At 37.5% G+C, this 17785-nt stretch overlaps 1 pseudogene; it reads left to right on the plus strand.

The window, feature by feature from the left end:
* The first annotated feature begins 248 nt into the window (after positions 1–248).
* Positions 249–17785, plus strand: part of LOC138165632 (E3 ubiquitin-protein ligase TRIM7-like) — a 57911-nt pseudogene continuing 40374 nt past the window's right edge.

The raw sequence follows: 17785 nt of genomic DNA on the forward strand, positions 1-17785 counted from the left end.
TCTTCCCAACTCAACTAGTTGCTGCCAATAAAAGTTTGAGGGTTTATTCACTTTCTGAGGCCAATTTGAAGTCCAGGCCCAGTGTTGTCACTGCTGAGAAACCTAGCAGCCCTCAAGTCCTTATTGCTATTTGCTTTTGTTATTGCTGCTATAACCCTCTAACCTATCTTCATGTCTCTGGTATCTCTACTTTTCAGACATCCCTTTCGAACATGCCAAAATAAACTTCCCAAAGCAATAGACTCAACATGTCACCACCTGATTCAAAATCCTTCGGTGACTCCATGTTGCCTAAACTAAAACTAAAAACTGCTTTAGCTAATGCCCTCCGTAATCTAGTACCCACCTACTGCATAGGCATCATTTTATATTATCCCCCTTTATGAAACCTGTGTTCCGTACAAAGTACACTAGGCACTATTTGTCAGATTTTCTTCCATTTTTCTTCACTTCTCCCCTGATGGCATTCCTATCCTTTATCAGCTCATCCAGCAGACTGCAAGATCAAGCGTAGTTACTCATGGTCCCTGGAGCCCCTTTTTCACTTTCTTTGGAGAAGGTAGAAAGTGAACAGTGGACAGCTCCTTCTGGTCCTCCATTTAGAAAGGGTGCCAGTAGCAGCTGTCTCTTCATTTTTGGTCAGATGTCATCATGCCCAGGGGCCAGGTACCCTCTCCCCCAACCCCCTTTGAGCTTTTTTTTTTTTTTTACATTTTCTCTTCCTTCCTTAAATTATCAGCTCCTTGAAGTCAGGGATGTTTTTTTTTACCTTTCTTTATATCTTTAGCACTTAGTAGGTGCTTGATAAAGGTCTGTCATTATTGTTGTCATTTTTTTTCACTTGTAGGGTTTTCTTGGCAAATATTGAAGAGGTTTGCCATTTCCTTCCCCTTCTTATTTTATAGACAAGGAACTAAAGCAAATATAGGTAAGTAACTTGCCCAAGGTCGAACAGCTAAATAAGTGATTGAGGTCAGGTTTTAAGTATGGAAGATGAATCATCCAGACTCCAGGCCCTGACCTCTATCCATTGCAGCACCTAGTTGCCACCAATAGAAGTTTATTGACTATTTCTCTTGCTTTCATGCATTTGCTCAAGCTGCCCTCCTCCCCCAATGCTGAAATACACTGAAGGATGTGGTTGTTAAATTTTCAGTGTATATCCTGGAAATCTTCAAATAGTGCAAATGGGTGCTTGATTTATTATTTTGTTGATTGTCTAAGTTTAAGAAAGTTATAGAGAAAATATTAATAATGCTGATTAAACTTAAAGTGGTTTGCTGTATCTCCAGCACCTTCTGGCTCCAAGATGGGTTGCAGATCCCTGTTGGTGATGTTTCCTTACTAGGTTTATCACTTGTCCAGAAACAAAGAATCACTTTGTGGATGAAAGTTCATCTAATCATCCTTATCCCCAGTTTTTTTATTTGTTGGAAGGAGATAATATTTATCCATTCTATTTCACAGGGCTATTTATTTATTTATTTTAAAGCAATTGGGGTTAAGTAACTTGCTCAAGGTTACATGGCCAGTTATTTTGTGTGGGTGTTAAGTATCTGAGGCCGGAACCCATCCCAGGTCTCCTGACTCTGGGGCTGGCACTCTTACTTACTGTGCCACCTGGCCGCCCCACAGGGCTATTTATGTGGAAATGGCCAGGCAAAATGTGTCAAAAGTGAAACTTGAATTCAGGTCTTCATAATTACAGGACTAAAATACCAAATTGCCTTAAGTCAGCAATTAGAAATGACTTTATTTAGGGGGATGTCTCCACAAGCATGTTAAGACTTTCCCCAGTGGAACTGGGCCAAGGAGCACAATTTGTTTCATAGACCATGAAGATAGCTAAAACTGATACTGTGGTCAGATTTGATCCAGGTCATCCCGACACTGGAGCTGGTGCTCTTACTCGATGAGCCACCTGGCCGCCCCTAAGCAATTGGGGTTAAGTAACTTGCTCAAGGTCACACGGCCAGGTGTTTCTGGGTGGGTGCTAAGTGTCTGAGCCCGGGATTCGATCTCCAGGTCTGCCCGACACTGGAGCTGGTGCTCTTACTCGATGTGCTACCTGGCCGCCCCTGGAAAGGATTTTAAAAGTAATTTGGTGAAACATTCTCATTTTGTAGAGAAGTAAGAGATCCATAAAGGTTAATTGACTTTCCCAAGTTCACAGAGGAAATAAATAGTAGAGATTGAATTCAAATTCAGATCTTTTAACTTCAAATCTAGTGCTCTTTCTATTGTTATTTTACTATCTCTCTGAAGGCCAGACATTAGTTGTGTGGCCTCAGGTTGGTCACTTCATTTAATGTGGCCTTTCTTTCCTCATCTGAAAAAATGTTAGGGTTGGAGTAAGTGATCTTAAAGGCTCTTTATAGTTCTAACAATTAGGATGGATCATCAACTGAGAGTGACAGGATGATCAACATTCTGTGGGAACATTCAGATCATGGACGGTTCCATCAAGGAGAAGAGACAATGGGATGGGGTAATGGACTTTGGACAGCTGTCATCCAGAAGCTTGGGGATTTCCTTGAGGGAGAAATTGTACCACCTCTATGTTTATACACCATCACTCCTCAACCTCCAGCTCAGTGCTTTGGGTTTGCTACTAAATGGGCATTAAATTCATAAATGTTTGTTCAATTGAACTGAAGGAGATGTATTGGGATGAAACTGTCAGGGTTGGACAAATCGAAAAGGACTATTGTCCTTTATCACTCAGTTAACCTAAAAAAGACCAAAGGAGATTTTACTTTCTGGATTAACCTCAGGAATTCTAGTTTGAATTCAAAGACAGCTGGAAGGTTCCTCCCCTCCTCCCCCATCCCAAACCTGCATGTTATCTCCCAATTCCAAAGCCTTTGATTCTATAAGTAGAGGTAGCTCTTAAAATGCAAATGTGGCACTTTAGTGTGAATACTATTGCTTAAACATGTAAATGATGGCATCAACCCCTTCCCAATTTTGCTTGGTCTTGGAGGCTAGAGACCAGGAAGGCCTGGCTCCTTAAAGTGGAACAAGAAATCTGAGGGATAAGGAAGTAGGGGACCAGGGTGAAGAGGACAGATAAAATCTCTGAAAGAAAACTTACTTCCAACTTTGCTCCAACACGATACATATCTTATCCTATGGGGACACAAAAACAGAAAAACATTTCTCCTATCTGTAATATTTGAAGAGGTTACCCACTAAAAGGGTTGGGGTTGCTCTGGAAACCCCAAAACACTGGGTCCTGCTGAATGAATTCGACTCAAGATTTCTCACCCAAAGAAAAGTAAAATTTATTCAAAGTTAGCTTGCATTAGACACAGAGTAAGTCTGTGCTAGGTCCTTCTATGGCAGGAGATGGGGTCTTATTTACAGAAGGTTGTGGGAGGAATCTAGGGGTGGTCTAGGGGAGGAGTTTGGGGAGGGTCTTCAGGAGGAGTTAATGAGGTCAATGAGTGATTTAGGGTGGGGAAGCCACCTGGAGACTACAGACAATGGTGGGCTAGGACAGTTCAAGGGTGGGAAGTCTAGTAACAGACTTGCCTCATCTAATGGGATGATTTCATCAAGAGTCCAAAGGAGGTTCCCAGAGCCTGTACCTCAAACATTCAGGGAGAGCTGGAGGGGGCTCCCAGAGCTCATACCTCATCAATATTGATAAACCTAAGAATCTCTTAAACTTGAACCACCTTGCTTTGGGATTGGTGCAAGTTGGGTCCTGAAGTAAAAAAAAAAAATGTATCTCTAAAGCAAGGGCAACTTTTCAGAGGGCTCTAGTCCTCAAGTAAGTAAGAAAAAGTTCTTTAATTTCATGGAATTATGTAAGTTAGACTTGAAGGTATCCCAGACACCATGTACTACAAATCCTTCATTTTACAGATGACAAAACTAAGTGCCATAGAGGTGAAATGACTTATTCAAAGTTATGAATTTGGTGAGAAAAAGATGTGGGATTGGACCCAGATAAGATGATAACACATTTTGTAACCTTTTACTTTGTTGTAGCAACTAAGAGGCAGCTATTTTTGTAAAGTGCACCAATGAGAAGAGTCATGAATTTAGAGCAATACGACAAAATTCAAGTTTGTTATTTCAAACTGACAGATAGCAATCACAAATGATTGTGTTTGACAATGTTAACATTCGCTTACAAAGTGGATTTTTCTTTGCTTGACTGAGTATTGGTTATAAGTATTGTATTTTTCTTCTGTTATAAGAAGAGAAGAAAAGAGCTAGTGATAATAGTATTGCAAAAAAAAAAGGAACAAAAAAAGAAGAAGAGAAAAGAGGGGCATTGAAGAATCTTTTAATGTACAGAGGAGAGTAAAAGGGATTTTAGGGGAAAATAAGCAGGACAGTTCGGGAAGTAAAATGTGGAATTTAGTATTTATTTTAAAAAACCAAGCTGTATACTATGGAAATTTGTGGTTTCATGGATAAGCCTCTTTAAAAAAAAAACAACAAAAAACTACTTTGTATATTAAAGTCTCCCCCTCTCTGTCTTTTTTTTTTTGAAGGTAAAGAAATATTTTAAAAAATTACCTTGCATCATGAAATTATGAATTTTTTCCCCCCATTTTCTAGATTTCAATCCTAGTTTAGGCCTTAGCTTTGGAATACTGATTTGGAATCTTTGGAATATTGGTATACACAGTAAAAATGTCTGAAGAACAAGAATTGTTCAAGGTCAAGGAGGCGAAAAGGGGTTTGGTTTCAATATTCCCTTAATACGTCTTTTAGAATTTCTTCCTTGCTTCCATGTTCCATGTCCTGTTCCCTATTACTGCTTTTTAGCTACTCAGGATTTCTAACCTCAGTTGCACATCTGAACCTGTGCTATCCAATAGTGTCCTATGCTCTGATTCAGTCTTCTCTTTCCTCATTCCCTCCCTCTCTCCCTTCTTTTATTTGGGCACGGGGATTCCTAAGATCTTTATAGTGTTCAAAGAAAGAGGGAACCCATGGGAAACACTCAGTTTTCTCAGAGTCCTGGTTACTTCTTTCCTGGTTTAAACACTCCTGGGGAGGTCAACTCTCATATCTCAATCCAGCAGCTACCAAAATTTTGATTATACAACTTTATCAGGAAAAAAAAAAGCATGCACCATTACACATTTGTTTTCTTACAATTTATATCTGTGTACATGGCTCTAATTCAGTGTAATGATTTTTTAAATGACTACTATAGCTGAAAAAGAAACATCTCCAAATGGAAGAAAGGCATCGTAAGCCATGGTATTTATTTTTCAATCTCAGCTATTATTTATGGAAACATTTTTGTTGAAATTTGGCTAGAAATTTCCATTTCCCTGATGTCGACCAATTATTCTTGCAAATGAATCCAAAGGTGTTGTATTTTTATGTTTAAAAAAATATTTCAAAATGAAAATTTGTCATTTGGAAGATTTTAAACAGATTAGAAAATTCTTTTTCCAAGTTCTGAAAGTGTGTAAATATGGTACACATCATTTACAGCAACAAAATCACATAATGATGAAAGTATTTCCAAACATTCATTTTTAAAATGCTCTCCACATAGCATGTTTCTTTCAGAAAGGAATCTATTTCTTACTGAATGTTAATGACACCATTGTCTGACTGCTGAGATATAGAGAGAACTAACAAATATACAACAATAAAAATCATTCCTTAATGGATAAATAATCTAAGGGCAAACAACCCCAAGGTTTCATTTCCTATTCAGGAAATTGTCAAAAATGAAGAAAAAAAGTTGGGAATAGTTAGTGTTGTGACAAACAAGCACCCTATTGGATGAGCTATAAATTTTTCTTTGTAGTAAGCAATTGGAGTGGGAACATGAGAGGACATGTGGACTGATGCAAAGTAAGCAAGTGAAGTAAGCAAGAACAGAAAAACAATATAATGGCAATGAAAAAAGAAAGGATGGCAACAATAACAACAAGAAAGAAACTAAAACTGTATGGTTATAACAACTAAACTTGGCCAAAAGAAGATATATTAGACTATGTCTTCCTCTGTTCTTTGCAGAAGTAGGTAAATATGGAACTCTGGAAAAAAAAAAGTTGGACTTGATATGTTGATTATATATCTGTTGAATGGCTTTCTTTCCATCTTTCTTTTCATTGTTCTAAGAGGGAGAAATTATGGTTAGACATGAAAATGACATAAAACAAAATATATCAATAAATGTTTAATGCCACCTTTACCTTGATGGGACAGCTCTGTTACACACACATGCACACACATGAATACCTACGTATATGTATATCTGTATGTATATCACATAGCAGGAGTTTAATAAATGCTTGTTGATTGATCAGTCAACAGTAATTTGAACCTTAGAAATACATAACTGTAGTGATAATTTAAAGTGATATAAGAGAATGGTCAAAGTTATGTTTGGATATATATATATATGTACGTACTTTGGACTATAACCCTCCAATCATTTTGTTGGCAACTATCTATTTAGGTTATACTTCAGGGCAGTTTTCTTGAGGAATGATTACTAAATGAGGAATAGTTATTGTGCAAATATATGAGAGATTTTCAATAATTATTGATTATAAAGGAAATTAGCCAAGGCATGCACATTCTCACAATTCACACATAGAAGACATGATAGTAACCTCTAATGAAGTTGTACTTTATAATAAAACAAAATGTGACAGAAATTGGAGGAATATCCATGAATTCAGTCTAGTATTAGACTTTACGAGACAATATAGTCTTTTCCAGGTATCTTGTATGTTATACTGGAACAAAAGATGATTAGAAGGGGCAGTTAGGTGGCACAATAGATAGAGCACTGGCCCTGGAGTCAGGAGGACCTGAGTTCAAATCCATTCTCAAACACTTAACACCAGCTGTGTGACCCTGGTCAAGTCACTTAACCCTAATTACCTTGCTTCCCTCCAAGCCACAAAATGATAATGAGAGAAAGGGTGTGAATGGTGTTATGAACCAACACTGTCAGCAATACATCCAATGGCGCTGATTTCTCCTCTAACAAAGTCAGTAGTACTATTTAACACCTGCTCCTTAAACTTGAACTTTGGTTATATGTGTTCCATGTTATAAAATGCTCTCAGCAAAGCCATATCCACTCCAATCTTTCAGACACAGTTCATACGTCAGCTTCAGATATCTACATATGTTTCAGAGAAGCCCAGAATTTTAGATCTGAAAAGAATGTCAGATATTGTCTATCCAATTATAGCTGAAACAACTGAGATCCGGAGAGATGGTAATTTGCAAAAGGGAACAGAATTTATGATTAGTTAGAACCCCAATCCCAAGATTCTAATGCTGTTTGGAAAAAAGTCCTCTGAGTACTTTTGAATTGAATAAGTTATCCTATCATCTGCCTGTATTGTCTTGTACAACTGTAGGTTACTTAAAAAAAAATAGTTTACTTTTTTGTTTTTGGATTTTTTGTTTTTTTGGAGGGGGGGAAGACAGAATAATTGGGGTTAAGTGACTTACCCAAGGTCACACAGCCAGTAAGTGTGTCAAGTGTCTGAAGCTGGATTTTAATTCAGGTCCTCCTGACTCCAGGGCTGGTGCTCTATTCACTGGGCCACCTAGCTGCCCCTAGGTTAGTTTTTTAAGGTTGCTTTTACTTGTAATATCCCTGAACCTAGAATGTAGAATGTAAATTCCCTAATATAAAGAATACCTCAATTCCTTTATATTTCCCTTTTTTACTCTAGTGCAGTGGTTCTAACACACTGGTTCCTTAATAATAGACATCTGTTGCCTTTAACCATCTAGTTAATGCCTCAGATTCCAGTAACAGAGCCTTTTATAAAGTAGAGAGACCCCATTGGGGTATTCAGCAGTGGTGAAAGGAAGAAAAATTTCCAGGATGCATTCCTATTGCATTGTTTGGCTCATGGCTCAAAGAAAGCAAAGGATTAAAAAGAATTTTTTAGTACATACCCATGGAGAATAGGAAATAAAGAGTGGGCCATAAACCCACGAATCTGTACCATAACTCTGGTTTGATTGATATGTCTTAGCTGAGCTGATATTCTTTGTAATATAGAATTTTCATCCCTACTGTCTTTTATTCCAATTAACTTTTGCACACTCACACAGCACCATGCTCACTGGGGTGTTTAATAAATTTTACTTAGGGATGATGACATTACATATTTCCCAAAATGCATCTCCACATGAACACTGTATGTGTGTATTAAACTGCCTTATAGAAAAAATGGTAAATGGGAATGATGTTATATTGAAATATTGACTGCTGGAGGACTTTTTTGTTGTTGTTGTTCATTATATTTTTTTCCTTTCAGGAATCATTGGATATTTATCAAAGAAACCTGGTATATTTCCAGAAATCCTAGGGTTTGCCAAAGGACATGTAGATACTTCTTTTAACCTGAAATTTTGAAAGTATAATGAACAAAGTGAAGTACTCCACATTAGTAATATCTTTCTAAAAAATGGAATTTCCCTCCTCCCTCTTAGTGACAACCATTTGATTTTGTTTTTGTTTCTTTTTTTGCCTTTTGGAGGGCAATTGGGGTTAACTAACTTGCCCAAGGTTACATGGCTAGTTTTGTGTGTGTGTGTGTGTGTGTGTGTGTGTGTGTGTGTGTGTATGTTAAGTGTCTAAGGCTGGAACCAAACTCAGGTCCTCCTGACTCTGGGGCTGGCGCTTTACCAACCATTTGATTTTAACCAAATTTAATGGAAATCTTTGCAAAATACATTATATGCTTCTTTGCTTTCACAAACAGAGTTCACGTGAATGTAATTTAGCCCAGGAGTGGGAAACCAGCAGTCTCAAGGTCACATGTACAAGGTCTCAAGGTCTGCAAGTACAGCCGTTTGACCCAAACTTCACAGAACAACCTTGTTTGGATTCAAAGAGCTGCACTTGAGGACCCAGAGAGCCACATGTGGCCTCAAGGTTACAGATTCTCCACTCCTGGTTTAGCCTTTTTTTTTTTGATGACTCAGAGTCATAAACAGGATGTATTGGCAGACTAGACTTTACTATTTACCCAGGAATGTTGGAATGTTTGGGGAAAATATGTGCCTACTATATGCCAGGTTCTATATTAAGCACTTTTCAAATATTTCATTTGATCATCACAACAATCCTGAGAGGTAGATGCTATTATTGTCTCCATTTTACAGATGAGGAAACTGAGACAGAAGTCAACTGACTTTCCCAGGGTTATTTAGATAGTGTCTGAGGCCAGATTTGAACTCACAGCTTCCTGACATCCTGTCCCAATCTCTATTAATCTACACTAAGTGATGTTAGTAAAGGTTTACAATGTTTTAATGCATTGATACCAATATAGAATATCATTTTTGTCCATAAAGTGGTTACAATATAGCTGGTTAAACAAATATATACATATCGTATACATGCGTTTTCTGGGTAATGCCACTATACTAAGTTGTACATAGTATAGCTGTCCTAAAGGCAGCTAACTAGTAGTTTAATGGCTAACTTTTCAGCATGAGTACTTACACCCTGGAAATTGGCAAATGTTACAAATCAGGGTTGGATTTATTTTTGTATTGATTGTGTAGACAATAAAGTAATGGAGAAAATGTTAGAGATACAGGATAAACTTGAAAGTGTGTTGTGCATACACTTTTTTTTGAGGGGGAGGTGGATGGGGGGAGGCAATTATTAACCATTTACCAGTACACCACTGCGGGGATCACAGCAAGAAGAAAAGTAATATATAGCACTGGAAAGATATGGTTGGCGCAAGATTGTAAAAGACTCTAAAAGCTAAACACAGGAAAATCATTTCATTCTTAAAGCATTAGGCAGTCACTGGCATTTCTTGAGTAGAGGAATGATGCGGTCAGTCCTTATTATTTTGCCATGTCATGATTGGAATCAAGGTAAACAGAGGCACAAAACTCTAAGCATGATCAATTTATCAGCAGAGTATGAATTTGTTGATAAATAGGGCCTCTGCTTCCTCAGCTAGTTAAGATCCTGAACGAGTGCTGAAAAATCTTTTTTATAGAAAAAAGGAAGAGTACCCCCAAAATAGAAGACAGCATCGTACATGGGGGAAATAATATGATTGGTAACAAAATCTGAAGCATCATAGGCATGGGGCACAATATGATTGGCTGGAAATGGGAATTACAGGTCTCGTGACAACATCTCACTAACAAATTCTGATTAAGTTTACCTGCATGGCTAGTTAGTGTCGCAGCAAAAACAATTCAGATTTTCTTGAAGGATAGCCAGTGTTGTAGAAATGACAGACCAGACTCCTTGACATCTACCTGTATCTTTCAAGGATAACAGATTTCCTTGAAAAAAGAATAGAACAGAGATTAAAAGAAAATTGAACTTCCAAACTTAACTTGGAGACAAATGAAATATGACTTAGGTAGTTATTTATGCAAAATGTTGGTAGTGATGTAAAATGAAATCAATTGCAAAATAGAATCAATTTGATTTCCTTAATTTTCAGGTAATAGTATGGACGCTGAGCTTAATTTGGGCAGCTTGATGGTACAGTAGATAGCACTTTGGGCCTGAAGTAAAAAGGATGAGTTCAAATATGGTTTCAGATACTATGACCTAGAACAAGTCATTTCCCTTATTTTTACCTCAGTTTCTTCATCTGTAAAATGGGGATAATAATAGCACCTATGCTCCAGGGTTTTTGTGAGGATCAAATGAAACAATAATTATAAAGTGCCTGGAATATAGTAGTCAATATGTAAATATTAGCTATTATTGATATTTTAGTGGGGAGAGACTTAAAGCCATGAGAGGTCATTTAGGAATAGAGTTCAACAGTTGAGATGAGAAGTAATGAAGGCCTGATTATGAGCACCAGGGCAGGGATGATCATGAAGTATCTGGAATATATGTATTGCAGAGTAGTGGGGAAAAGATTGTAGAGGTTGAGTGGGATGAGGTTATGGAGTACATTCAAAACCAAACAAAGGAGCAAAATTTTGCAATGGCTAAAATAATACTGTTTTGACTTTTTTTTTGATGGTACTGAAAATAAGGAAGCAATGTGGCATTGTGAAAAAAAAAGTTAGATTTGGCATCTGCCGACCTCCATTAAAATTTTGACTCTGCCACTTTCTACCTGTATGACCTTGGCATGTCATTTAACTGACCTGGGCTTTGGTTTTCTCAATAATAAAATATAGGTTATGAACTATATTGCCTTGAAGTTTCCTTCCATAATTAATCTATCAGCCTATAAGGAAATCATGAAATATTTTTGAGTGTGGATGAGATGATAAAAATGGTATTTAAGGCATCATCATGGAAAATGTATTGAAGGAAGGCAGGAAGTCAAGAAGAAAAGATTGCTGATCATTTATCCAGAAATTGACAAGTACTGAACCAAGGTAGTTGATGCAAAAATGAAAGGAAAAGATCTGAGAAACATATCAAGTTAGGAACACCTGAGTTCAAATTTGACCTTGAACACTAACTGGGCAAGTCATTTAACCTCTTTTTTCCCTTGGTTTTCTCATCTATAAGATGGGGATGATAATAGAACCTGCCTCCATAAGTTGTTCTGATTTCTAAATGAGATAGTATATGTAAAATGATCTGCAAAATTTAAAGTATCATATAAATATCAGTACTTTTACTGCTAGTAGTAGTAGTCCCAATATTTGAACCTTTGACCTCTGACTCCAATTTTTGTATGCTTCCCCATATATCATGCTGAATTCCTTAAATGTTAAGCCTTTAAAAAAATGAGAATGAGTGTGATTTTTTAAGTAGAACCTTCTGAATGAATGAGATATCCCTGTTAGATAACATCTAGAAGATTCCTGAAATGAACACCTTTACCTTTGAATGGAGAAGTTGGCTGAAAGCTTTTTTTTTTTTTTACTAAATATAGCTTTTGGATGGGAGGCCAACTGAAATCTTGTGAGACCAATTGAGTAAGAGTTGGCTAAGTTGCTTGTTTTGTCTACAGTCATCTAGAGAGAATTGAAATCTAGCTTGGCTGCAGCTAGGTATGTCCTTTTAAATTCACTACTTTCCTCACATTCTTTCTGTTGTCCTTCTAAGCTAAAATAAATAGTAACCTTCAGCTCCATTCATCCAAGGATCACTATTGCTAAAGAAAGCAAAACATAACATCTCTAGGCAACCAGTTTAAAAAAGAACAATAAAAAAAGAAGAAAGAAAAAGATTTTCTTGTTAGCTAAACATGTGCCTGATACTCTCTTTTGATTTTTGCGATATATGTATTTTTTGTTGTTGTCGTTACTGTTGTGTTTAAAAAACTCAATACACAGTCTTCAGTTAGCATGGGATTTCAGTAATACATTGAATACTATTGTAAATCCATATGAATTTTAAGCTTCTTTCTTGCACTTCTCTCCATTTAGTAGCTTAGAGATGGACAGATAGATGGATGTGCTTTGCTTTTTTTTGTTTCTGTTTTTGTTTGGAGGGGGGAATGGGGCAGGGCAGTTGGGGTTAAATGACTTGCCCAAGGTCACACAGCTAGTAAGTGTTAACTGTCTGAGGTTGGATTTGAACTCAGGTCCTCCTGACTCCAGGGCGAGTGCTCTATTCACTGTGCCACCTAGCTGTCCCATAGATGTGCTTTCATAGATCAAGACTAGGAGGAAGGCCCCCTGGTACATATTGAATTCACATTAACATTATAATATCCTCAAAATGACCGACCTTAAGTCTATAATTTACCTTTTTCTACATATTCTACAGATGTGTGTACCTTTCATTTCTTTAGGCCAATATTCAAAGGACAGTCAGAAATTAGAGAGGACAAATTCCATGTGTAGATCTTCGCAATATTTTCCCCGTAAGTTTGGTGGTAAATTGGATAGATTACTGGACTTTGAGTTAAGAATACTCAGACATTATGAATGGGACCCTGAGAAAGTCACCCAGCCTTGCAAAGACACAGTTACCCCATATGTAAAATGGGAATGATAAAAGTACACTTCTTATAGGTTGGTTATGAAAATCAAATGAGAGAGTATGTGTAAAACACTTTTGTTAGTCTTAAGTTGACATCTCCAGGGTGGAGGGGAGAGGTTTAGGGAAGGAAAAAAGGAAAAAAAGAAATTTACATGATAATTTTGTCATATATTTGAAAGGAATAGCAAATTGTGCATAGTAGACTTTCAGTTTTATGTCCAATCACCTTTTTTATTGTACTGTTACAGAAATGTTTGTTTTATTCCACAAATGAGAAAAATTACACTATAGAAATGCCAGTTATTGTTATTACTATTATTATTTTTGTTATTGTCATTGTTGTGAGTAGCAGGAGTTGTAGTATCAACAGTAGTAGTGTCATCTAGCTCTCATTCCCCTCACTTGGCCCCTTACCACATCTCATCTTGGCTGCTTTATCTTCCTAATTGGTTGCCCTTGCATTAAAGGTTCTCCTCTCTTTGAACCATACTCCATTCTGTGTCAAATTGCTATTCCTAAAAGCATAGCTTGGTTTATGTCTCTCCTGTGATCTAGAAGTTCCAATGACTTCCTGCTATCTCCAGAATAAACACAAACTCCTCTGTTTGACATTAAAGCCCTATGCGTTATGATCCTAGACTACCTTCCCAGGCTTATCATCCAACATTTCCCTTTATACACACACACTAGATTTCAGTCAAACTCCCTTGTTTACTGTTTCATATATAGAACATTCTATGTTCTATACTTTTGTACTGGCTTTTTTATACAAGTCCCTGGCACATGGTAGGTGTTTAATAAATATTTATATAATGAATGATTGAATGTTGATTTATTTTTCAGATTTAAGTTTTGTTCTCTCCAGATGAGAATATGGATATGGTATAGCTTGCATGTTTTCATTATACTAGACATCAAAAGCTTTAAGTCATTTGTCATTTACCAAGCAAATAAAGTCCAGACTCATTAGCCAGATGTTCAAAAGCTCTCTACAATCTGTGTCCACTCTAACTAGCTAGCCTTATCATATGTGTACTCCACATTTCCCCCAAAATGGACAACTCACTGTTCTCTTTGCCTTCCTGATTTTGCTGATAATGTTTATTAATCTATCGAGGGGCTGACAAATATGTTTTTGTAAGGTCGGTAAGCAAAAAGTTTTTTATTTTTAAATAGTTTATTTTCAATTTTGTTTTTATTTCATGTTTTTAAATAATATCTAATTTAAAATGTTTAAAATCAGGCTTAACTCAACAAGCCTTATAAAAACAGACTATGGCAGGATTGAACTTTTGATGCTTCAGCCACTATTTCATTTCCATCTATTGAAATGCAATGTTGGAGGTATCAGGTGTAGGAAATAGAACTCGGGACTTGAAATCAGTAAGGTTTGGTTTTGGATGTCAACTCATACCCCTACTAGCTCTGTCACCTTTAGAAAGTCATTTCACTTCTCTATGCTTTAGTTATTTAATCTGTAAAATGGGTCAGACTCAATGACTTCTAAGATTTGTAGTCTATGACTAGGATAGGAAGGAAGGAAGGAAGGAAGAAAGGAAGGAAGGGAGGGAGGGAGGGAGGGAGGGAGGAAGGAAGGAAGGAGCGAGCGAGCGAACTCTATTGTCCAAGAGGAATAGGCCAGTTTAGTCCCTAGTGGGGCAGCTACTACTACTCACAGGTTGTTTGTCCTTTATTCTCAAAGAGGATCATAACATCAGGAAGGTGATGTCATGACGTGCAAGTGAACTGGATTTAAGTGAGAGAGGGCTATGCAAAGTCACCAGCCTCACTCTCTCCCTTGGATCCATCTGGGTCCAGTGGCCAGATATAAATCAGGATGACTGGAGATGGCCCTGGATGGTCTTTTTAAGCTACGGTCTTTCCCAGGTCTCACTTGGACTGAGACAACACCCATTCAGTGATTAAGGCAAGGTAAGAAATGAGGGAGAAAAATGGCCTCTTTTATCTAGTAAAAAAAACAAATATATCTGCGAGAGGAAGACCCTCAGGGTTTCTGGTCAAAACAGAAACACTTGGTATTTACACTCTGAGCCATCAGTGTCCAAACAATACCAAATGAGGCTTGGGCTGGGAACTATTGTTGGCCAATCAATGACAGCCAGAGTGATTTGGATTTAAGGCACATTCCTTAAGAAAGGAATCTAACCCTTAAACTCCAAGATATATTTCAAGGTTTCAGTGATCAAATTTATATTCCTTTGGGCAGAGCATCCCTATCTACCCACTTAAAAGTGGCTGATTAATAAAAGTGCTAACTATTTAAATTACTTCCTCTCTACTTAGGGATTGTTATGGTTGTTCAATCATTTTGTGACTCCAATTGGAGTTTTGACAGCATAGATGTTGTAGTGGTTTCACCTTTCCTTCTCCAGCTCATTTTATAGAGGAGGAAACTAAAGCAAATAAGTTTAAGTGACTTTCCCAGGGTCAGGCAGCTACTAAGTGTCTGAGACCAGATTGGAGGTCAGGAAGATGAGTCTTCCCGATTCCAGGCCCAGCACTGTATCAACTGACTGACTACCTAAGCCTAGGTCAATATTAATCTCCTTGCTACTTTCAAACTGCCCAAAACTATGTTGCTGTGAAAAAAATATCTAGACCCTCGAATCCCTGAATCCTGAATTGACTTGAGTGACTGCAGTTTACAGCCTTGAGATCACAGAATACACTGTTGCTTTCCTGCTCTCAGGAATATCTGCAGGTAGGCTGCTGTCAGAGTGCCATTGTAGAGGAATCCCAGGGCTAAACCTGTAATAGATCAAGGTCAATATCATGATCCAAAACAATTCCGAAGGACTTTTTATTAAAAAATTCTCTGCAGATTCAGAGAAAAGAACTGATGGCGTCTGAATGTAGATTCAGCCTATGTTTTGGGGTGTGCATTGTCTTTTGCAACATCACTAATATGGACATATTTTGATTGAATACACAATCATAATCTATATCAAATTGCTTGTCTTTTAAAAGAGGGGAAAGAGTGGAGAGAGAATTTGGAACTCAACATTTTATAGAACTTACATTAAATTTTTTTGTTTATTGTAATTGAGAAAAAATAAAATAAAAATTAAATGGAAAAAAGAAAAAAATTGTTGCTACAAACAACATATTCAAGAAATATGATAATAAATGTTACACGTAATTTTTTTAAAAGGCTGTAGGTCCCTGAATAAGAAAAAAATACAATTGAGTCCCAGAGTAGGGACATGGAACTTCCACTGAATATGGAAATAAAGGTATTATGAATAACTTTAATGAATAAGATATCAGGAGATGAATAGAGAACATGAAATTGAGGTGAGACATGATAAAAAATACATTTTTATTGCTACCTTCTGTTTTTATACCCTTGTTCTTTCCTGTAGCATTTCCTCTCTCTTTTCTCAGACCTCTCACACCATAGAAGACAAGTTGAAACAGTACTGCTACTGTCACTGTCTTCCATTACAAATCCAATCATTTCTACCCAATCCTTACTGACTTAAAGGATTGAAGGGCCAGAAAAGTGCCTAGGCATGAATACCATTATGAATTTTGGAGTTCATAATTCTGGAAAAAGGAAAAAGGTGAGAACTCAGCCCCCTTGCAGAGACTACAAAGAAATGGGATATAAAAGTTCTCACCTTTTTCCGGAGGGGTAAGGAGAGGAACTTCAGGGACAAATTGTAAAAAAAAAAATATTTTGCCAGTAGAGGACTGAAAAAAGAGATAGTATTATATTTTTTGAGTGGAATATCTGAGAAGAAAAAAATCAGAAGTAAGTTTCTCTTTTAAAAAAAAAAGTATTTTTAATATTAAAAAAAAAGGCCATCTCAGTCCAATCAGTGAAACGTAACTGTGAGAAGGGACAAAAATGAGAGATAAGGGGGAAAATACAAAAGTTGGTTATGGGGGGGGTGTTGGAGGCAGTTTGAGGAAAGAGATGATATTTTGGGGTTTTCCTTGCCCTGTTCCCATCTCAGAACATCAGAAATGTGATGTGCTGAGATTTGGAAAGGAGATGGGTTATTGCTAAGTGACTCAATTAGGAGACCTTTCCAAAGGAATAAGAATGTTTTCTTCAAGATGGTAGTGAATTGTGGGGCTTAGAAGAAAGGTGAGAATTCAGTCCTAGAGAAGTGCCTGCAAGTCCTCTCAAAAGGTAAGAGTTCTCACCTTTTGGGGGAGGAGTAAAGGGAAGGGCTAAGCAGAGGAAGAGACATAAAAAGCCCCCTACCACTCAGTGCTATTATCTGTTATTGCCTGAGCTGAAGAGGAAGAGCTAGCATTATCTCTCCTGAAGGGAAAATCTGAGAAGGAAGGAGTCAGAGACCCAGGACCAATGCAGGAGATTTAATTGAAAACCTCAAGGCAGATCTCACTTGCTCCATCTGCCTGGGCTTCTTCACTGACCCAGTGACTGTCAAATGTGGCCATAGCTTTTGCACAGAATGCCTTTTGCAGTGCAGGGAGGCAGCCAGTGAAACCTTAAGCTGCCCAGAGAGCAGAGGCATCACCAGATACATCCTCAGACTTGGTGCTCAGCCAGAACCTGCAGAATCTGTCCATCACTGGCAAAATGCTGAGACCTCATTTGCTGCAGAACATGGTGGGCCTGACCACCTGTGATGAACATGGGGAAAAAGAGAAGTTCTTCTGTGAGGAAGACCAGAGACGTCTCTGTGATTCCTGTCTATTAGCTCCAGAGCACAAGGATCACCAAGTCCTTCCCTTGGAAACAGCTGCTGACAAGTGCAAGGACAAGCTCCAGAAGGCATTAACTGCCTTACAGAAAAAAGAAGAAGAATTTAAGATAGCATTGTACAGACTAAGAGTAAGAGAGACTCGCTCTAAGGAGGATACCTACTTTTTGAAACAGTC

The sequence above is a fragment of the Petaurus breviceps genome, unplaced genomic scaffold (genome assembly GCF_028583685.1).
Source record: "Petaurus breviceps papuanus isolate PSGF00001 unplaced genomic scaffold, PetGlider_PUasm1.0 214, whole genome shotgun sequence".
NCBI classification, from domain to species: domain Eukaryota; kingdom Metazoa; phylum Chordata; class Mammalia; order Diprotodontia; family Petauridae; genus Petaurus; species Petaurus breviceps.